The 24,414-nt window shown below is 43.2% G+C and overlaps 2 long non-coding RNA genes across 3 annotated transcripts; one reads left to right on the top strand and one right to left on the bottom strand.

Annotated features, from left to right (window-relative positions):
* Positions 1–550: 550 nt before the first annotated feature.
* LOC131253106 (uncharacterized) lies at positions 551–3,295 on the top strand. 2 transcript variants are annotated; one of them, XR_009174944.1, is made up of 4 exons: positions 683–765; positions 2,367–2,506; positions 2,609–2,853; positions 2,930–3,295. It is a non-coding gene; the product is annotated as an uncharacterized LOC131253106 (long non-coding RNA). The 2 variants fall into 2 exon arrangements; XR_009174935.1 differs by lacking the exon at positions 2,367–2,506 and having other exon boundaries at positions 551–765.
* Positions 584–2,488, bottom strand: LOC131253164 (uncharacterized). The gene is made up of 2 exons (XR_009174998.1): positions 2,394–2,488; positions 584–782 (listed from the first exon to the last, which is right to left on the bottom strand). It is a non-coding gene; the product is annotated as an uncharacterized LOC131253164 (long non-coding RNA).
* Positions 3,296–24,414: the final 21,119 nt, after the last annotated feature.

The following is a 24,414-nucleotide window of genomic DNA, read 5'->3' as shown; positions in this document are numbered from 1 at the left end:
AATCGTTTGAGTGTTAGATCCATAATGTAGAAAAACACTCAGTTGGTCTCCCACAGCTTGCTATTTGTATTTGCCGCCGTACATGTAGCATTCATGCATTATGTGAGACATCCATATTTGATAGTTAGCACTGTTATTATATATAGCTTGATGGTTAGCACTGTTATTTACTTGTAAAGAGTCAGTCTCAATCCAAAAATCAACAGTAAAATAGAAAACTGCAATTTATGCAAGTAAAGAGAATCCTTAAAGCTTCACATTGATTTACCCAAGACTTAAAAAAGGACTGTCAACTGATTAACATCCTTTTAGTGGGTATTGCTATAATTCTCTATTTGTTGTTCTGTCATTTTTGGTGCTCAATGGAGAGCAGAACTAAAAGTTGTTGTCCATATGTTAAAATTCCAAACAAATCAAGTTCTATGTTAGTATCTTCTAGAATTTCAGCTATATATTTTTTCCCCTTTTTAGATGAAATTCACCATGATCTTCCAAATTGTATATTTTTTATTCTTAGAACCAATACAAGCAATCTCTTCTTACATAGCTCTACAAAGTAAGTCAGTGGGTTTCTCTCCATCTGTTGTTTTTGTTCGGTAGTCTTATTTTATGCTTATACCTATGAAGGCACTTAATTTAATGGATTTGATATTGAATTTGGTATGCTTATAGGAGTTGAGGCTAGGGGCTTTATATTCGGCCCTCCAATTGTGTTAGTGATTGGTGCAAAGTTTGTTCCCTTAAGAAAATCAAGAAAATTGCCAGGTATTATTCATCAATCTCTTCCATAAATAATTGATCTTGCTTAATTTATATTTTTGTCACTTCATGTATATTCTTTCCTAGAGGCCTAACTTGTAACTCCTCAGAACCCGCTCCGCCGTAAGACATTACGGTGTATGACAGTTCCCAGCAGGTTAAGTTGCAAGTTATTATATAGAGTTAGTTGGATGTCTTTTATTTTTGTAAATGCTATTAATAGTTAGTTGGATGATGAATGATACTTGTGATTTTGAATGACAATAAACAAATTATTATTATATATATATATATATGTTATCCTTGGAGAATTTATTTTTTAAGGGGACATGATATTCTTGCAGCCTATGGTATGGTGCCCTAATATTGCTCGTATGTTACTAGTATATAGTAGATATTACTAGGTTAATTTATCAAAACAAAATTCATTTCTTTAGTTTAAAATTCATTCTGTTATTATTTAGCTAGATGATGAATGTCAATTGTGATTGATTATGTAATTATTTAAGTATAGGACAATCAGTTGCCCATTTGAGAATTTTTATGTGGCCAAGCATAAATTTAGTGTGCTTTTGGAGGCATAAAAATTCTCAAATTGTCCCACGTTTGGACAATTCAAGGTTGGATAGATTAGAATGCTTTCGGTTCCCTGATTTAAATGCACATGCTAGTTTTGCGTTGTATCTGTCATTTTCTCTCTGGTTACGTTTCTTATATTTATTTCTAATGTCAAATATCCTCACATTATGTGGATACTTGACATGGGAATCAAATGCAAGATCAACGTATTCGGAGAGACATGGGGAGATGCTGCCGAAATTTCGGTGTGGGCATTTAAATGGGAACATGAAAGTATTACAATCTATCCAGTCTTGGATGAGTGACTGATTTAGTTAGTCAGTTAAAGATACCACTAGAGATTCTATTAGATGCCTAAATCATCGTTGCTTGTGGGGTGAGCAATAATGGTGCTTGTTTCATTATAATTTATCTCTTTAATACTCTTTCTTAAATTTCTCTTAAACCCATTTTAGTTTATCTCTCCTAGGAATCTTTGTCTGGCTCACGTTGTATTTCAACTAACTTATCGAAGTAGCCAAGGAACATAGTGAGGGATAAGAGTTGGATTCATTTGTTAAGGTATCTCAGTAACTTCTCCTTCTAGTTGTTGTAGCCCAATGGTTAAGATACATTGTTTGATATGTCCTCTAATTACATTGAATGATTTGAGGTAAGCAATGCATACTTAAGTGGAGCTACGAAATTCCTAGACTTTTCATTTACAAATACAAGTGATAGAGGGAGGAACCTATGTCCATGTAAGAATTGCAATAACAACTTCTAGGTATCTCGACAAGAAGCATACGATCATATCGTGGTGACGGATTTAATACGAGTTACACTCGTTGGCGTTTTCATGGGGAAGCCACGTCTTCTTCTATGCCTAATCTGGATCCAAACGATGATATGCACGAATTGTTACATGATGCATTCGATTTGTGCAGCTTGTATATTTCAATATGCAATTGTCCACAAATCAAGTTATTCATTTTATGAATCTCTATTTAAATGATAAATATTTGATTATCATATTGTCATATTGCTAGACAAATACAAGTGTTAAACATGAGTACTAGGCGCAGGGTTAGGCAATCTGTAGGCCCTATGACTGATAGCACCAGCCAGCCTCAGCTGCCCTAAACTAATGTTGGTCCTATCCAACCTCAGCTGCTTCAGGCTACTAGTGGTATAAAAAATATGTTCTTCTCTCGTGGACAATATATGTTTTACCATGTAATTTTCTTTTGTTAATTAGTTTTATATGTACCATTGTGATTTTATTCAATAGATTCAACGTCCAAGAAAACAAAGACTTGAGGCCCCACACGATGCTTTGATGTTTAGAAAATGCGTGAAGGTCAACGGATTTCTATTTCCGTCAACGATCTAGGACAGCCCGATGGTGACAACACTAGTAAGCTGACAAATTTCATAGGGACAATAACACGCAATGGGGAATATGCTCCCCTTACATTTAATGATTAGAGGGCGGTGCCAAATGCGAAGAAAGATGATATGTGGGGGCTTGTCACGGTAATGGTTACGATGCTTTTTAGTTTTTTTTTTTTTTGTTCATTATATGATTGTCTGCTTTTAACATGTGATGCAGTCCAAGTTTGAGTTTGACGGTAATGCTAAGGCTTGGGTGTTGAAGTCACTTGGTAAAAAATGGAGGAAATGGAAGGGCGAGTTGAAGAAACTCCACTACTCTTCTCATGAGACTAATGAGAAACGGCTCGCAGATCTTGATGAGCGGGTCCAAGAGGATCAATGGAAGACTCTCATTTAGTTTTGAAACTCTGAAGAGGGGAAGGTATGCCTCATTCAATTATAGAATTATACAAAATATTTTGTTAATATTTTATAATTTACTTTGTCGGTGTGTCACATATAAACTCGTTCTAAAAAAAATATAGAGAATCGAAAGAAACAACTGATTAACCACGGAACAGGCTCGAAGAGTTTTGCACGAATACACGAGGAAGAGGTAATTTTTATTAATAACCTAACCAACCATGTTAGATATTTGTGTTATATAACTTGTTTACATTATAATGGAGAAATAAGGCCAATGGGGAGGATCTGAGCCGGGCAGATATGTTTATCTTGACTCATACATGCAAAGATGGAAAGCCTGTGGATGAGGCATCATCACTAGTAAGATATGTTAATGTATTTACATGCAGCTAGAGTATTTACACATTAACTGTTACCATGTGATAATTATTATTACAGACAAAACTCAATGAAGAAATATCTCGGCAACCCAGGGCCTTATAGAGTAGCACGACAAGGAATAATCTATTATCTCAAGTCATGGGAGAAGACAAGTATGGTTGTGTCCGCACTTATGGGTTAGGACCATCTCCATCTGATTTGTGGGGTGCAACATCCAGCCAACAAAGGATGGCTTCCATTGATCAGAGGAGAGATGAAATGTAAGGCCTGTATCCTACTCCATACCATTCCGTAGGTTCCCGCGATCCTCTGATCGAATTCCGGCAACCTTCGACCCTTATCTGATGTTTACGCGTGATCCTAAGCCAAGTCCTGCAAACTAGAGTTGGCTCAACCCAAGACTTGTACCCTAGTGACCGCGCCGTCGCCGGGGTTCCGATGCCGCATCTCGCACGTCGAGGCAATACCTAGGCCAGGAGATGTGGGCCCACGTTCAGTTCTAGAAAACACCGTGCATTTGCAAACCCAAGAAAAATTTCAAATCATATCTCATCAATCCCATCAATCATACCTCATGTCAACTACACATCACCCCATCCCCAAGCAACCCCTAAAGTCAACACCCTCTTACACAAAATACACCCATCACTCACCTTTTCACCCATCACACCCATCTCTCTCTCTCTCTCTCTCTCTCTCTCTCTCTCTCTCTCTCATTTTCCCAAGCAACCCATAAGGGTCCATCATCCAAGCTCCATGAGAGAAGCTTGGCATGGCCCACTCCCTACCACCCAATCCAACCCTTGGATCATCATCTCAACCGTCGAAATTGTCCTCTTGGAGCTCTAGACTGCATAGGCAGAAGAAGGAAGAGGAGATCAAAGGTGGGTGCTTCTCTCTATATCTCTCCCTCTCTCTCTTTCCATATCTTTTTCCTTGATTGCATGGCCCACCTTGATGTATTATGTATGCCGTCCTGCTGTGAGGACTACCGTGATGTATGCTTCAGATCCACACCATCTAGATTTCTGGACGGTGGGCTGATCATGAGGTGTGCACTATATCCTAACCATCCATCCATTTTGGCCAGATTCATGGGCCCACGTTGGTGATGGTCATCCATACCGTCCAGCCTCAGGACGTCTAGCAGCAACTACTACTGGACCGTGTGAGGTGGAAAAAATAAATAGCAGCTTAATCCAGTATGTGGGACCGAACTGAAGTGACGTCAGCAGGGACCGTGGGCCCCACATGATTTATTTGTTTTATCCACCCCCATCTATTCATTCAGGGGTACATGGACCCACACCGTCCATCTGTTGCCAGCGAGGGATCACAGTGATATAAGTGCTTGGTCTACCCCGTCCATCTCCCGCGTGGGGACTGCCTTGATATATGTGTCTTAATCCACACCGTCCATCATCTAAGGACGTGGGACCCAGCAGCAACGGCTGCTGAATTGACGTCCGCAAGTTCTGTGGGTCCCGCAAGATGTGGGTATTGCATCTGCACCATCCGACCTTAATGTCCAGGGTCTGGACTAGACGGTGGTCATTTTCAAAACAAAAAAATATAATAATAATAATAATAATAATATATATATATATATATATATATATATATATATATATATTGATATAACATATCTGGTGGGCCCCACGTGGGACCCACCTTTGTAAGCGGTTTGGCTGGTGCTGCTGCAGTGCAGCCAGCTCGTGGGACCCCCTTTTTGGATATACGTCATCAGCACTGTCCATCTGGACGGTGCCATGCACGACCCACCATGATGCAGCCATGGCCACGTGCCACCTGTGATGTGGGCGTTTTATCCACGCTGCCCTGCAGTCATGGCCCCACACCTGTACCATCATTAGAGGTGTACTACACCGTTGTACGTGTGGACCACACATCAGCAACATTGCTGCTGTGTTTGAATTTAGCAGTTCTGTGGGTCCGTGTGATATCCACATCGTCCTTGATGGTGGGACCCACATTTGATATACGGGTTACATGCCTGCCGTCCAGAGGTTTGGGATGGTGGGCTTGATGTATGTGTTGTATACACATCGTCCATCCATGGGACCCACCTCTGATGCATCTTTTGCATCTACACTGTCCATCTGTTTTGTCCTCACCATCCAATGCTTAGACGGTGGGTCACATGGATGTAAGCATTTTATCCATTATGTCCGCCCATGGGACTTGGGCCCCACCTGAACGTGTAATCCCCACGCTGTCCATTGCTTGCATGTGGGACCACCTTGATGTTTGTATTGCATCCACGCCGTTCATTACTGGACGTGGACCCTCCGCCAAAATGTAAGTGTTGTATCCTCACTGTCCACGTAGGACTGTGGACCCCACCGTTATGTGTTTTATCTACACCATCCATCGGATGGTACACCCACCACCAGTGATGTATTTGTTTCATCCACAATGTCTAGAACGTCTGGACGAAGTTGGGCAATGTTTGGATGGTGTTGATATGCATAGATAATGTTTGGGCGGTACTGATTACCATTAGGGTGCCATATGCCCCATAGCATGATGTGTACAGTGATACACATGTTGCACCAGCAACTATTGAAATAAATTTTTTTTGTAATCCAAGCCCCCATCTGTGAGGCCCATCTTGATGTAATTGTGGCCCATTTGTGCCAGGCCCGTTGGTGCGGCCCATATAATGCGGCCCACTTAATGCATATGAAGCTATGTTTGAGGCCCAATATGATGTGTACTCGGCTCATGTGTTGGGGCCCGATATGATATATTTATGGCCCATGTCTAGGGCCCACCTATTGTGTATTTGAAGCACATGGGTTGTGGCCCATTGTGATGTAGTCAAGGCCTATCGACGATGCCCATTGTGATGTATTTGAGGCCTATGGGCAAGGCCTGATGTGATGTATTTATGGCTTATATGATGAGACTCATTGTGATATATTTCCGACCCAGTTGGTATGAATCCCTTGTATGGGCCACTCCTTGGGAGTAATGTTGGTTTAATGGCCACACTGATGGGCAATGATGATTTAATGTCCACATTTGGACCTTCCCTTAACCCGATTGTCGTGACTGATTGCCGATTAGCGATCGAGGCCAATTATCGTGACCGACTTGCCGATTCTGATTATCAATCGATTCCGATTAACGTGATTGATTTACCGATTCTGATTATCGATCGATCCCGATTGTCGTGGCTGATTGCCGATTAGCGATCGAGGCCGATTATCGTGACCAACTTACCAATTTTGATTATCAATCGACCCCGATTGTCATGGCCGATTGTCGATTAACGATCGAGGCCGATTATCGTGACCGACTTGCCGATTCTGATTATCAATCGATTCTAATTGACGTGACCGATTTACCAATTCTGATTATCGATCGAACCCGATTGTTGTGGACGATTGCCGATTAGCGATTGAGGTCGATTATCGTAACCGACTTGCCGATTCTGATCATCGATCGATCTAGCCAGGTCCGCGCGCGAGCGTCGGCTTAGTCGAAAGTTATATCGAGCGACCAGCGTCGCCGCGGTTCCAACGCCGTGACTTGCGCATTGAACCGATACCCAGGCAAGAAGATGCCGATCAGCGTCTATTCCGAAGAAACACCGCGCGTTGCGGATTTCGAGGGAATCTCTACAATTAGTCCCATCAATCAACCATTAAAGCATCCCATACCTCAAGTACAACAACCCATCACCACCTTTTACAAAAGTCCACCATTCTTTCCACCTCACCACTCCTCTTTTCCAAATTTCAACAACAACCATACCTCTTTTTACCATTTTCAACCCAAACCATCCCCCATCACTCCATCACCCATCTCCTTCTCTCTCTCTCTCTCCCTTACAAGTCTCTCTCTCATTCAAACTCTCCCATAGCAAGTCCCATACGTATGGTCTTCCCATGGTGAGAGAATTTTATTTGTGAGGTCCACCTTTCCCACCCCTTCATCTCTCATCTCAACCATCCATTTCCCATCTTCCTCCATCAAAGGGTAGTACAAGGAGCTAAGGAAGCCAAGGGAGCAAGAAGATCAAGTGGTGGGTGTTTGGATAGGATAGTTTTTGATGTTTTTAAGATGGGCCAAGTGAGGCCAACCGATCAATGGTTTGGATCTCGCTTTGGACCCTATGATGTGGCCGATGGCCCACTTGGATCATCATGATCATTCCATGATGGGGCCATTCTCCATGGACCCCATCATGATGTTTATTTTCTTGTATGTTTAGGGTCATCTAGACCGTTTGATCTCCACCGTTGGATTTAATTTTAATGGGCCACATAAAATGGGACCCACTTGATGTATGATTTGGTGCAAGGGAGGGCCCATAGTGCCGGGGTCCCTCCATCACACGGTCTCACTCTCTATCTCTCTCCCTTTTTATTTTTAATTGTTTTATTTTTATTTTTATTTTTATTTTTATGAGGTTATGTGTGGCCCACTTGAATGGACCCCACCACAGGGCATGTATTCCATCCAATTCACCTACGAGTGGGGCCCACCTTGTGTGTAGTATACACACCATCCTCCATGAGGTGGCCCACCTAAGCAAGGCCCACCTCTATAATAGTTGCAGAGTCCAGCGTCCAGGGACGCTGGACGTTCCATGGTAAATGTAAAAAAAAAATAAAAAAATAAAATATATATATATATTTGCTTGGTTTGGGGATGGCCCACTTGTGTAGGCTCCACCTTGATGCATGTATTAAATCCACACCATCCATTCCCTTCCCAAGCTCTTTTTAGCCGTTGACCTGAAAGATGGGATCCATCAGACTTTCAGGCGGGCCATACCGTAGCAAATGATGGTCTTTACCATTAAAACTTTCCCTATTGGTTTTATGCATCGAAACAGGTCCAATATTGGGCTCGTTTAACTTGTCTAGGGCCATGGAAGGCCATTGGATGGAGTGGATGGCTTGGATATGGACCCCACCTGCAAAACCCGTCAAAAAACAAAAAAATCAAAAAAAAATAAAAAAACAGCAGCCGCAGCTACTGCTGCTGTGTCAGTAGCGCAGCAGCGCTGCCTGCGCATTGCAGCGGGCGGACGGCCTGGCCGCCGTACAGCCTCCCACGGCTGTAGCCGTGGGCCCCACCTTGATGTTGCATGTCATCCAACCCGTTCATGAGGTGGGTCCCTCCCCTAAGAGGGCCCACTCAAAATATCAGCTCAATCCGAAACTTAGGTGGCCCACACGAAGGGAAATAGTGAGGTTGAGCGTCTACCATTGAAACTACTGCTCTGGGCCACAGAAGTTTTGGATCCGGCCGAAATTTGTTCTCCCAATTCTTTTGGGCCCGCGGGTCAATATCAATGGGTTGGATGAAATATAAACGTTATGGTGGGCCCCACATGGAGCCCACAGCGATGTATGTGTTTTACCTCCACCGTCCGCCTGGACGGTGGAGCCCACTGTGTGCATGTATGTGCGCGTGTGTGTGTGGGTGCATGTGTGTGCTGGTGTGTGTGTGTATATATTTATATATATAATATTATATTACATATAATATATGTTATATGTGTATATATAATGTTATATTATATATATAATATCATATGTTATATATATATATATAATATTATATTATATATAATATATGTTATATGTATATATATAATGTTATATTAAATATAATATTATATATATATATGTGTGTGTGTGTGTGTGTGTGTATATTATATTATATATAATTTATTGATGGTGGGTGGCCCACCTCAGTACTTGTGACCCATGGGTCGAGGCCCATTTAATGTATTAGAAACCCATGGGTCGAGGCCCATTTAATGTATTAGAAGCCCATGGGTCGAGGCCCAATTAATGTATTAGGGGCCCATGGGTCGAGGTTCATTTGATGTGATGGGGCCAATGAGTTGAGGCCCATTTGATGTGCACATGGGGTCCAATTGGTGAGGCCCATTTGATTCATATAAGGCCAGGTGAGTAGACCCATTTGATGTACATATGGAGCCCAATTGGCGAGGCCCATTTGACACGTGTAAGGCCCATAAGCTTAGGCCTATTTGATATGTTCTGAAGCCCCCGGGTTATAGCCCATTGCAATGTACATAAGGCCCATTGGTGCGGCCCGCTTAATGAATATAGGCCATATGATACGGCTCATTTGATGTATTGAAGGCCCAATGGGATATACCAAAGGTCCATTGCAATGTGCAATCCCGACATGATTTATGATAGTCGTGCCTTGGGAGCAATGTTGGTTTGACGTCCACATTGCAAGTACGATGTTGGTTAAATGTCCGCATTATGCCTTTCCCTAGGGCCCATTGGCGGGCCCATGCGTGTTATGTGCAGGTCGTCTAGGCCCACCTTCATTATGCATGTCATCCATCCTATATAGCATGTTTAAATTCCATAAATTCATGATCATATGCATCATATGTATGCTTGATATGAGAGATGACTGATCATAGCATAAGTCTTTGGGTAGATTGTTTAGGGACTCCCGCATAGGCGGTGATGCCCCACATGAGCGCACGATATGTGCAGGATTGCTGCATGACTGGATAGTGTGATTCATGCATTTTGCATTGTGTGACATGGTTACTATATGCCCTAGCGACATCAGGGTCGTAGCCTCCACATGCATATCATGGTTGACAGATTGGAGACCGTAAATCCTGTTCTACATGGGGTGCGATAGATATCCCTGGGTGAAAGTCCCTAAACCCTTATGGTACCAGGAGGTTGCTCCAACGTCTAGACCGAGTGGATGCATGAGCGCTGATTGCCGATTACCAGACGGTTGCGTTTTCCACTGTGTCGTGGTCGGTTGGAAGGGGGTGCGGCCTTACCCGCCCGAGAGTAGGGGGCAATGCTAGGCTGAGTCTGACCAGCTCGAGGAATGGGTCCGCTATTGACGAGCCGAGCCCGATATTGGCAGGCGGATAGTGAGGTCTTTTCCACTCACCTTATTGCGCGCGATGGGGCGGCAATCTGGCTTGGAGTGTACTAGACCCCGGTGATATTCCCGATTTGAGCCGTATTGACATGTGGACTTAGATGAGGATTTGTATGCTTGACTTGCATTTTGCATTGCGTGGCCTTGGTATGGCCGACATCATTCTTTGCACCGCATGGCCTTGAAATACGGCTAATGGGATTCTTATCATTCATCGGCATGTTCCACATTACTCTGATATTGCATGACTACATTATCACCTTGAGCATACACTTTCACCACCCTCTAAGCTTTCATAAGCTTATGCACGACCGTTGCGTGCGGGTGACGTTGGATCGCAGTAGGGCTGGACGCGTGGCTGATCTTCTTTTGGAGTTTTGGTCTATCTTCATTGTATTGCCCTTATGCTCATTGTACTTGTAAAGTTTTTGATTATAGTGGAAATGTGATGGAGTTTTTGGTTGTTGTTTGTGGGTTATGCCTTTGGTTAGGCTTATTACGAATCAAAGCGATGTACAAAATCCTCCTTGTAGCATCCCAGGGATCGGAACTGGCGAATGGGCGCGGGAGCCGAGAATGGGGTTCTACGGAGGTGTCGGCCGGATTCGGCGATCGGGAATTTTGTGAGCCGGTCTCGAGTTTGGGGCGTGACATTTACCAATTTTAATTATTGATCGATCTCGATTTTATCTTGACAATTGTCGATTAGCGATCGATGTCAATTATCATGACCGACTTGTTGATTACGATCATTGATCGATCCCGTTATCGTGGTGAGCGATTGTCGATTCCAATTAATGTGACAGATTTACCGATTCTGATTATCGATCGATCCCGATCGTCGTGACCGATTGTCGATTCCGATTGACATGACCGATTTGTCGATTCTGATTGTCGATCGATCCCGATTGTCGTGACCAATTTGTCGATTTTGATTATCGTGGCCGATTGTCGTGGCTCCGATTGACTTGACCGATTTTTAGATTCTGATTATCAATCGATCCCGATTGTCGTGACCGATTGCTGGTTCCGGTTGACATGACCGATTTGTCGATTTTGATTATCGATTGATCCCGATTGTCATGGCCGATTGCCGATTAGCAATTTAGGCCGATTATCGTGACTGACTTGCCGATTCTGATTATCGATTGATTTCAATTGACATGATTGATTTACCGATTGTGATTTTCGATCGATCCCGATTGTCTTAACTAATTACCGATTCCGAGTATCGAGGCTGACTCTGATTTGTAGAGGCCGATTGTATAGACCGATTTCGATTGTCGAGGTAGAGTATCGAGGCCGATTCTGAGTGTCAATTCCAATTGTTGAGGTCAATTTCGATTGTCGAGGCCAATTTCGATTGTCGAGACTTATGTGATTATATGCGACCCGTAGTTGAGGCCCATTATGATGTGTATTCGGCCTGTGTGATTTATATGCGGCCCGTATTTGAGGACCATTGTGATCTGTATTCAACCCGTGTTTAAGGCTCAATGTGATGTATATGAGGCCTATGTATTATGTGATGAGGCCTATTGTGATGCATTTGAGGGCCAGGCGATGAAGCCCATTGTGATGTACGTTAGGCCCATGTGAAAGGCCCATCGTGATGTGTATTGAGCTCTTGAGTGAGGCCCATAGTGTTGTATATCAGGCCCTTTATGAGGCCAATGGGTACACTGTATGTTAGGCTCTATGTGGGCCATTTCTTGGGGGCAATATTGGTTAAAGTCCACATTGTCAAGGTCGATTGTCGATACCGGTTATTGATACTGATTTATAAGTATGTTACAGTATAGCATCATAATACATGCTCATACGCATTATCTGTATGTTTGTTATGAGATGTGGTTGACTATTGCATATGTTATTGGGCAGGTTATTATGAGACTCCCTGATAGGCGGAGGTTATTTACATGAGCGCACGGTATGCGCAGAATTAATGCATGACTGGATTGTATGACTCATGCATCTTGCATTGTGTGTTGTGATTATTGTACGCCCTAGTGACATCAGGGCCATAGCCTCCACAGGCATATAGTTGATGGCCAGATGGGACACTAGAAATGTTTGGTTCGAGCATCGGGCTGCCATAGATGGCCTTGGGTGAAAATCCCTAAAACCCTCTTGGTACCAGAGGACGCTCTAACATCGAGACCGAGTGGATACATGAGCGCCCAAGTGCCGAATACCAAGAAGCCGCATCTCCCACTGTGTTGTGGTTCGTTGGGAGGGAGTGTGGCCTTACCCGCCCGAGGGAGTAGGCATAGTTAGGCTGAGTTTGACCAGCTCGAGGAATGGGTCAGCTATCGACGAGCCGGGTAGGTATTGGCAGACTACTGGTCAAACGGATAGTGAGGTCTCTTTCACTTACCCAGTTGTGCGCTTGATGGGGCGGCAGGTGGTGTGGAGTGTACTAGACCCTGGTGATGATCCCAGAGATGAACCATACTGATATGTGGACTTATTGAGTAAGAGTTGCATACTCATACATTCATTTCATTCACTATCCATTCGAGCTGGTGGTGCGCAACTAATTGTTGTGTACCTTCGCATGACTAAGATTTCGGTTAGGCGCGCGACTAACCTGAGATTAGGAGTCTACCACATTGGATTTGACTATTTAAATTTAGTTATGAGACTAGTTTGGATAGAAGTCCTTTGTGATAGACCTCGTAGCTTGCAATACTACATACTATCATCCCAACTTCGCACTTCAGCTTGGCCATTTCATTCGCATCGCATATTGCATTGCATTCTCAACACATAGATTTGGCTTCCGGTCTCCGCATTACATAGCTGATTTATATTGTTTCCTTAGTATATGATATTGGTTTATTATATTTTTGTATCGCATAGCCTGAGTAAGGCTGATGGCATTTATGGGCCTATCAGCATGTTTTCACATTATTCTGATATTGTATGATTATGTGTTTGTCAGTATTTCCGCTTATTCTGATTACTCTGATATTGCTTAATTGACACTTACCTTGTGCACACACTTTCACCACCCACTAAGCTTTCTTTAAGCTTATGCACGATAGATGCGTGCAGGTGACGTTAGGTTATAGCAGCGTTGAGCTTGGAGCATGTAGCGGACCTCTGGAGCTTTGATTTTCGATATATGTATTTCCCTTTCAGCACTGTATTCAAATGTTTTTATTAGTAGATATGTGATGATGATGTTGCCTTTGTGATTTAGGTATACTTGTCGTTATACTTCTTACGAGTAAAATGTACATTGGAAAATCCTCCTTGTAGGATCCCAAGATCGAAATATGGTGTATGGACGCCGAGAGCCGAGAATGGGGTACTACGGAGGCTATCGGCACCAGATTTAGCGATCGGGAATTTTGTGAGCCCGATTTCCGAGTTTGGGGCGTGACAGAAGTTGGTATCAAAGCATAACTTGGGAATACCTGAGGATGACATCACATATCTACAGATAGCTACCCTTCACTTCATGATTGTTGAGAACTTAGAATGATTAGATCCTCGAGTTCAAATAACTTAGAAACTTTTAGATATAGCTCCCTACCGATGAGATTGTAAGACTGCATAGTATTTTCAGTTTCAATTGTTTCTGACCAAGATTCGAGGATCAGTGGGGTCATCATAGTATTGTTGAGGCATCTTGGGACTAGGAAGTAAAGATTCGAAGGTGTTATCCCCATCTCTTAGGTGTTCGATTATGTTGGTATGTTTTGTGATAAGATTTCTCTCCCTTTGAGAGCTCTATATTGGTTGTATTGTGGTTTAAATTTCGAGAATGAAATTTTTATTTGTTGGGGAGAGCTGTAAGCTCGTATCCTACTCCGTACCGTTCCGTAGGTTCCCGCGATCCTCCCGATCAAATTTCGGCAACTTTCGACCCTCATCCGACATTTGCGCGTGATCTTAAGCCGAGTCCTTTAAACCAGAGTCGGCTCAACCCGATACTTGTACCCTAACGACCGCGCCGTCGCCGCGGTTCCGATGCCGTATCTCGTGCATCGAGGTGATACCCAGGCCAGGAGATGTGGGCTAGCGTTCAGTTCGAGAAAACACCGTGCATTTGCAAACCCAAGAAAGATTTCAAATCATGTCCCATCAATCCCATCAATCACACCTCATGTCAAGTACACATCACCCCATCCCCAAGTAACCCCTAAAGTCAACACTCTCTTACACAAAGTACACCCATCACTCACCTTTTCACCCATCACACCCATCTCTCTCTCTCTCTCTCTCTCTCTCTCTCTCTCTCTCTCTCATTCTCCCAAGCAACCCCATAAGGGTCCATCATCCAAGCTCCATGAGAGAAGCTTGGCATGGCCCACTCCCTATCGCCCAATCCTACCGTTGAATCATCATCTCAATTGTCGAAATTGTCCCCTTGGAGCTCTAGACTGCATAGGCGGAAGAGGGAAGAGGAGATCAAAGGTGGGTGCTTCTCTCTCTATCTCTCTCCTTCTCTCTCTTTCCATCTCTTTTTCCTTGATTGCATGGCCCACCTTGATGTATTAACTATGCCGTCCTGCTGTGAGGACCATCGTGATGTATGCTTCCGATCCACACCGTCTAGATTTCTAGACGATGGGCTGATCATGAGGTGTGCACTATATCCTAACCATCCATTCATTTTGGCCAGATTCATGGGCCCACGCTGGTGATGGTCATCCAGACCGTCCAACCTCAGGACGTCCAGCAGTAGCTACTGCTGGACCTTGTGAGGTGGAAAAATAAATAGCAGCTTAATCCCAAATGTGGGACCCAACTGATGTGACTTCAGCAGGACCGTAGGCCCCACATGATTTATTTGTTTTATCCACCCCCATCTGTTCATTCAGGAGTACATGGACCCACATTGATGACCCACACCGTCCATCTGTTGCCGGCGTGGGATCACAGTGATGTAAGTGCTTTGTCTACCCTGTCCATCTCCCACGTGGGGACTGCCATGATATATCTGTCTTAATCCACACCGTCCATCATCTAAAGACGTGGGACCCAGCAGTAAACGGCTGATGAATTGACGTCCACAGGTTCTGTGGGTCCCACGAGACGTGGGTATTGCATCTGCATCGTCCGTCCCTAATGTCCAGGGTCCGGACTGGACGGTGGTCATTTTCAAAACAAAAAAAATAATATAATATAATATAATAATAATAATAATAATATAGATATTATATATAATATTGATATAACATATCTGGTGGCCCCACGTGGGACCCACCTCTGTAAGCGGTTTGACTGGTGCTGCTGCAGTGCAGCTAGCTCGTGGACCCTCCCTTTTTAGATATACGTCATCAATACCGTCCATCTGGATGGTGCCATGCACGGCCCACCATGATGCAGCCATGGCCACGTGCCCCCTATGATGTGGGCGTTTTATCCACGCTGCTCTGCAGTCATGGCCCCACACGTGGTACCATCATTAGAGGTGTACTACACCGTTGTACGTGTGGACCACACATCAGCAACATTGCTGCTGTGTTTGAATTCAGTAGTTCTATGGGTCCGTGTGATATCCACATTGTTCTTGATGGTAGGACCTACATTTGATATACGTGTTACATGCCTACCGTCCAGAGGTTTGGGATGGTGGGCTTGATGTATGTGTTTCATACACATCGTCCATCCATGGGACCCACCTCTAATGCATCTTTTGCATCTACACTGTCCATCTGTTTTGTCCTCACCGTCCATTGCTTGGACGGTGGGTCACATGGATGTAAGCATTTTATCCATTCTGTCCGCCCAAGGGACGTGGCCCCCACCTGAACGTGTAATCCCCACGCCATCCATTGCTCGCATGCGGGACCGCCTTGATGTTTGTATTGCATCCATGCCATTCATTGTTGGACGTTGACCCTCCGCCAAAATGTAAGTGTTGTATCCTCATTGTCCACGTAGGACTGTGGACCCCACCGTGATGTGTTTTATCTACACCATCCATCTGATGGTACACCCACCACCAGTGATGTATTTGTTTCATCCACATTGTCTAGAATGTCTGGACGATGTTGGACAATGTTTGGATGGTGCTAATTTGTATAGACAATGTTTGGGCGGTGCTGATTACCATTAGAGTGCCATGTGCCCCATAGCATGATGTGTATAGTGATACACATGTTGCACCTGCAACTATTGAAATAAATTTTTTTATGTAATCCAAGCCCCCATCTGTGAGGCCCATCTTGATGTAATTGTGGCCCATTTATGCGAGGCCCGTTGGTATGGCCCATGTAATGCGGCCCACTTGATGCATATGAAGCTATGTTTGAGGCCCAATATGATGTATACCCAGCCCATGTGTTGGGGCCCGATATGATATATTTATGTCCCATGTATAAGGCCCACCTATTGTGTATTTAAAGCCCATGAGTTGTGGTCCATTGTGATGTAGTCAAGGCCTAAGGGCGATGCCCATTGTGATGTATTTGAGGCCCATGGGCAAGGCCTGATGTGATGTATTTATGGCCTATATGGTGAGACCCATTGTGATATATTTCTGGCCCAGTTGACAAGGCCCATTGTGATGTATTCCCGACCCATATAATGAGGCCCATTGTGATGTATTTAAGGCCCATGGTTGAGACCCAGTGCGATGTATGTATGTCCCATTAAGTTGTGTATGAATCGCTCGTATGGACCACTCATTGGGAGTAATGTTGGTTTAATGGTCACATTGATAGGTAATGATGGTTTAATGTCTACATTGTGACCTTCCCTTAACCCAATTATCGTAGCCGATTACCGATTAGCGATCGGGGCCGATTATCGTGACTGACTTGCCGATTCTGATTATCGATCGATTCCAATTAACGTGACTGATTTGTCAATTCTGATTATCGATCGATCTCGATTGTCATGACCGATTACCGATTAGCGATCGAGGCCGATTATCGTGACCGACTTACCGATTCTAATTATCAATCGATCCCGATTGTCGTGGCCGATTGCCGATTAACGATCAAGGCTGATTATCGTGACCGACTTGTCGATTTTGATTATCGATCGATTCCGATTGACATGACCGATTTGCCGATTCTAACTATCGATCGATCCTGATTGTCGTGGCCGATTGCCGATTAGCGATCGAGGCCGATTATCGTGACCGACTTGCCGATTCTGATCATCGATCGATCCTGATTATCATGGTCGATTGCCGATTAGCGATCGAGGCTGATTATTTTGACCGACTTGCCGATTCTGATTATCAATCGATTCCGATTAACGTGACTGATTTGACGATTCTGATTATCGATCGATCCCAATTGTCGTGGCCGATTGCCGATTAGCGATCGAAGCCGATTATCGTGACCGACTTGCCGATTCTGATTATCAATCGATCCCGATTGTCGTGGCCGATTGCCGATTAATGATTGAGGCCGATTATCATGACCGATTTGCCGATTTTGATTATCAATCGATTCCGATTGACGTATTCCCTCATAGAATCATCCGAACACGCCTTCTTCACGTTTCCAAGTATATGATGAGCACAATATCCATGGATCGCATGTGAGAACATGTTAGGGACTTCACTGACCAACCTTTTGTGACAATCTGACACTATCACTAGTCCTGTAAGATTCCCGATTGACTTGGATAAAATCCTAAGGAACCACCATTAGCTACTATTGTTCTCAGATTCTCCGATTCCATATGCCACAGGGAGGATGCGATTATTTCCATCCAATTCAGTAGCCATGAAAAGAACGCCCCTGTAACTTCCTATCAAATGTGTGGCATCAACACACAACACCCTCCGAACATCTAAATTTAGGCTTCTGATCATTGTCCAATCGTAATAAAGCATCTCGAAACTATTTGTCCCATCGTTCACCTGTAACTCCGTCACAGTCCCTAAATTGGCCGGGATCTCATTATAAGAACCCTCGTAGGATCCCAAGATTTGTTTGGTTGCAATCTCTTTACCCTTCCACGCTTTCTTGTAACTGATCTGAACACCATAAATCTCACTCATACAATATTGAATTTCCTTTACTGTGCAAGTCAGTCCCGAACTCATATGACAGATGCCAAATTCACTACTTATCAAACTGGTGGCTTGGCGATGATCTCTTTCCTTCCTCTTCGAGGTTATTATATCAGTACGGTCATCCGTGATCTTTGTCTCAGAGTGGCGTATCGCCTCAAATGACATGGTACATGTATGCTTCGAGTTGTAAGTCTTGATCTTGAACATCCCTATGCCGTTAAGCTTTGAAGCATGCATCCTACAACTATAATTTTCTATAATGCAGCCAATCGTATATATTAGCTTGTTAGACTTCAAGACCTTATACTGGAACTTGCGGCGCATCGCATATTTACATAGACAATATTGTAGTCGACCTTTGTCCTTAAACACTTGCCCGGCAGATATTTTGTTTGGATCCTCCACAAATTCCAAGTATCCTTAATGATCTGAATTGATAAAAGCATCATCAAATGGATTAACAGACGAAGCATTAACAAATGGAGTTTGGAGATCACACTGATCAGTTGTTCCTCGATCAAGATATCTATCACTACTTGATAGGTCAGGTTTGTCGCAGTCATCATTCCCCAAATCATGATGTGTATCGTTGGCTGAAGGGCCGCCTATATCGCAATCATCGAGATCCTGATCGTGATATCTATCACTACTTGATGGGTCAGGTATGTCGCGGTCATCATTCCCCAAATCAAGATGTGTATCGTTGGCTGAAGGGCCGCCTATATCACATTTGTCGAGTTCCCGATCGTGATATCTATCACTACTTGATGGGCCAGGTATATCGCAGTCGTCATCATTCCCTAAATCATGATGTGTATCGTTATACGAAAGGCCGCTTATATCACAGTCGTTGACTCCTCGGTCTTGATATCTATCATTACTTGAAGGGCTAGGTATATCGGAATCATCAACTATCCGATCATTGCTTGAAGGCTGCGAATGAAGAGACGATGGGTTCGAATGTAAGGTATAATCTCTGTTGTAATCCTCAACGATAGGACAATGCCTCACTTTCTCCACATACAATGGTATTTGTGTTGAAAGAGTTTGTCCACAAAATAACATGTATGCTTCGAGATCTTCATCATCTTTGATTGTATGTGGGCGTAGGAATCCACGAATTGCATCACCGTACACAACTTTAATTATCAAATCGAATTCATCCGACGTAGTCTTCGTAATTTGATGCATTTTATCTAGCAACTGTCGATAAGTGATATCATCACTCACAACAAATTCCTTTGAGTCTCCACCGTCGTAGGTAAACATTCCCTTGTCATATACACTCTCTCCATCATAATAGCATAATATAGCCCTATGACCCATACTCCTTCCAATATTAGTTATTTTGTAAAAAAATGAATGAGTCCAACTTGTGAGTAATGCAGGATACTGGTTGTCAGCTTAAATGGGTCGTGGTTATCATCCACATTGGTTCGTGATTGTAATCCACAATGGGTCGTGGTTGACGACAATGACCCACTGTGAATGACAACAACAAACCACTCGAAGGGTCGTGGTTTTGACCTAATGACAACAATGAACCACTCAAAGGGTCGTGGTTTTGACCGACAATGGGTTGTGGTTGTGTTGTTATAAGGATCGTGCCTTTCATTGGACTGTGCAAGGCACAAATTGTTGGGGCGTGGTCGTCATGTTATATGGGTCATGGTTTTTAAGCTAAGCAGGTCGTGGTTGTCAGCTAATGAGGGTCGTGATTCTCACATTACGTGGATCGTGGTTATCACAGTATATGGATCGTGGTTGTCAATCACGTTCAATGACCCATTGCAACACCTTAATCATTCATGGATTTCGTTACTCTTATAGTCAAGATAATGGAGAAGATATTCGATGAAGGGATCGAGTCCTTCCCGCATTCTTCCTTTATGGCAACCACGTTCAACGACTGATATACAACTACGATCCATTGTTCATCGTAATCACGATCCAAATTTGATGGCAATAACGGTCAATTGTGCATGTGAACCACGATCACACGATAGGGTCATGGTTGTTACGTTAGAGGGGTCGTGGTTGACAACTGATATGGATCGTGGTTCTCATGTTACATAGGTTGTAGTTTTCATAGATGTTATATGGGTCGGGGTTGACATGTTATATGGGTCGTGGTTCATAGTTATATAGGTGTCGTGATTTACATTTAGGAACCACTCAAAGGGTCATGGTTTTTAACCAAAATGGGTCATAGTTCACAGGGCAGTGAAAAGCACGATCCTTATAACATAACGACCACCACCCACCTGGCATGATAACCACGACCCATGTAACATGATCCAATGTGTATGGGAATCCGGTACCATGATCCTTCGCATGGGAACCTTATCGACTCTAATCACCCTTTACCTTAGCAAACTGCCTACAGTATAAAATAAAATATGGACCTCTTAGTGGTAGAGGATTTTAGACAAGGACAAACAACGTGCCTCTCTGGTAATTAGGACCCCTGGATCTTCTCTTTTCTTTTTCTTTCTATAAAAAATGAAAAAAGAAGAAGGTCTGTAAAAGGTGTATGTGAAAGGATACATTCGGCCCTTCCAAAGCTCATATATTCTTCCGTATAATCCGTGGGATAATGGATTGGCTACTCGCCTATAACCAGTCATGGGTCCAACCATGATGTATGTGTTACATCCATTCCATTCATCTGCATCGACAGTGAAAGGCACGATCGTTCGTCTGTTTTTACAAATCATTTTTGGGCTTGATCCCAATAATGAGAGGGATCATTTTAATGGTCTACGACAGTCAATCATCACTGTTCCCTGTAATGTTGTCTGCTTATGATTGGAGTATCATTTTTTTGGACTCTTACCATTAAATGATCTAGAAAAATATATGGACGGCATGGATGAAACACATATGTGGTGGTGGAGCCCACGGAACGCCGAGCACCAGCCATTGGCTGGTGTCTCGGGGAGTAGCCGATCCGTCCATTCCTCGGGGGCTACAACAGTAGGTGACTTCTGCTTCACTCCAGGTTCGTATGTCTCCTGAACCAAGGTCAGGGGCATTTTCGTCCAAAACAATGCAAAAAGGTGTCAGAAGGCCTTCACGTATGTGTTTCATCCATGCCATTCATATATATTTCCAGATCATTTTATGGTAACCATAAAACCAAAAAATGAGTTATATCCCAATAGAAAGTGGACCACATCACAAGAAATAGTGATGAATGAGCGTCGTTGGTGATCCCTCTCATTTTTTGGATCAAGCCCTAAAATGTTCTGTCAAAGGAAATCCGCGTCTGGTGTGAAATACACCAACCAATTTGCTTCCATCCGGAGACGGACGTGGATTGCGTCCTACCACCACACGTCTCTAGCCTCGACCGGGGCATTGACCAATGGCTTGTGCTCAGCAGTTTGTGGGCCCCACCACCATGTATGTGTTTCATCCATGCCGTCCATATATTTCTCCGGATCATTTAATGGTAAGAGTCCAAAAACAAATGATACTCCAATCACAGGCGGACAACATTACATGGAACAATGATGATTGACCGCCGTGGACCATTAAAATGATCCCTCTCATTTTTGAGATCAAGCCCTAAAATGATCTTTAAAAACAGACGAACAATCATGCCTTACACTATAGATGCAGATGAACGGCATGGATGTAACACATACGTCGTGGTTGGGACCATGGTTGGTGACTGGGGCCATAATAGAAAACGATGGGGACAATGGAACCCACTGTTAGAAGTGGACAAGTAACAACCGCGACCCATATAAAATGACAACCACGACCCATATGGGCCTAGATTGACGTATGATTATTGTCCGTGTCGCCCATCCGTTTGTCTTGTGATTTTAAGCTACGACTCATTTCACATTAGAACCATGATCCATTTAACATGACAATCACGATCCATATTACATGAAAACCACGATGCATATTACATTACAATCACAACCCATATTGCATTGACAACAACGATGCATGTTACATTACCGCCACGACCAATATTACATGATAACAATGAGCCATATTACATTATAACCACGACCGATGTTCACCACGACCCAAATAACGTCATAACTACGACCAATGACAACCACGACCCATATTTCATGATAACCATGACCCATATAACATGACAACCACGACCATAATTAAAATAAAATATGAAGAATTGAACTCTTCGAAGGGCACCCAGCAAGATGAAAAACTCTTTTGAGTATGTCTTGTTTTAGCCTGACCAAAAACTCTGTTGAGAAGGTGAGGCTTAAACAAGACACTCTCAAAAGTGCTTTGCAGCTCGCTGGGTGCCCTTCGAAGAGAACTATTCTTCACATTGTATTTTAATTATGGTCATGGTTGTCATGTTCTATGGGTAGTAGTTATTATGAAATATAGGTCGTGGTTGTCATTGGCCGTAGTTATCATGTTTTATGGGTCGTGGTGAACATGCAATAACCACAACCCATGTAACATGACAACCACGACCATATTACATGTTAACCACGACCCATGTTACATGACAACCACAACCCATGACAACTGCACTCTCACTTCTCTGGTCAGAAAGTTGGATCGTGAACTTATTGTTGCCGTGAGAGTAGAGTTTGAGAGATCTGCAAAAAGAACACAGAATTAAGTGGAAGATAATATGAGATGGAGACGTTTATCTTGAAATCACTGACGACAACTATAAGCCACGATTATGAAGAATAGTTCTCTTCAAAGGAGACCCAAGGAGCCAAAGACATCTGTTGAGAAGGAGTCGTTGATCTTCCACAGGCACCAAACGGTCTTCAGAATTTCAGGTGGAGGCCGTTGATCTTCAGGAAGATTGTTAACATTCCTGAAGAAAGGGAATGGATCACTCATAAAGGAAGAACGTGAGAAGGACTTTTGGTTCTGATTGACTTCTGAAAAAAATGTAACCCAAGTACCATTTTTATAGGCTGTTCAACTAGTGGTTAATGTGGGGGTGGTGATTCCAAAGGGTCGCTTTGATTCCGAAGGATTCTGAGTAGTTATCATCATTAATGCGATTTCCTGCAATTGAATGTGGTGCTGATTCCGAAGGGAAGGGTCCTGGATAGAACGAACGTTGGGTCATGGATGTGAACCACAACTCAACGTAGATAACAACAATGATCTCTATAGCATGACAATCACGTTCGTGGTTGACAACATGGAGGATCGTGGATCAGATGGTGGGAGGTCTTGACTTTCGACTTCGACCTAGTATAGATGACAACAACGAACCGTGTAGCATGACAACCACGATCCTTTAGAACTCATGATAACCACGACCCTTTGTTGGTTACATCAGCTAGATACAATTACAATCATGTTAGATTTTGCAAGAAATTCTTATTATTGATTAACAATCCACGACCATATTGGAAAACAGGTCAAACAAGAACTCGTGATATTTCTATGGTCATTCAACAAGCTGGTCATTCAATGGTTAACGAGTTGATCCCACGGACAGCTGAGGATGAAGCACCATGAATAACATAGCAAGGTTATTCTCCCTCTCCCTCTGAAGGGGTGGAGAGTTTTCTACCTGCCATCGTATTTATAGAGAGGTTGGCTAAGAAATTATCTAATGAGCTAGAATTGTATGGAAATGTGCCCATCCACATATTTTGATCTGTTCTCGTTGAAGTGTATGAAAATCTGCCCATCAAAGTTAGGACATGACATACATAGATATCGAAAATTCCGTGTATATATATGTGTTGTAGTTATGAACATATGGAGATATGTTCGTCGGTGAATTTATTGTTGCCGTGAGAGTAGTTTTTTAAGAGATTTGCAAAAAGAACAACTGGATCGTTGGTTGTGTTAATATTGGTCATTGTTGTGTGTTAATATTTTCATGGTTCATATATGTAATAGATCGTGGTTTCATCCATGTTGGATCATTGTTGACAATAACGGCCTTAAGAGAAACACGATCCATACATCATGAAAGCCACAATCTATATGTCATGGCAACTACGATCCCCATG

Source organism: Magnolia sinica, chromosome 1 (genome assembly GCF_029962835.1).
Source record: "Magnolia sinica isolate HGM2019 chromosome 1, MsV1, whole genome shotgun sequence".
Taxonomy (NCBI): Eukaryota; Viridiplantae; Streptophyta; class Magnoliopsida; order Magnoliales; family Magnoliaceae; genus Magnolia; species Magnolia sinica.
The sequence above is the reverse complement of the archived record's forward strand: the minus strand, read 5'-3'. Positions and strand labels throughout refer to the sequence as shown.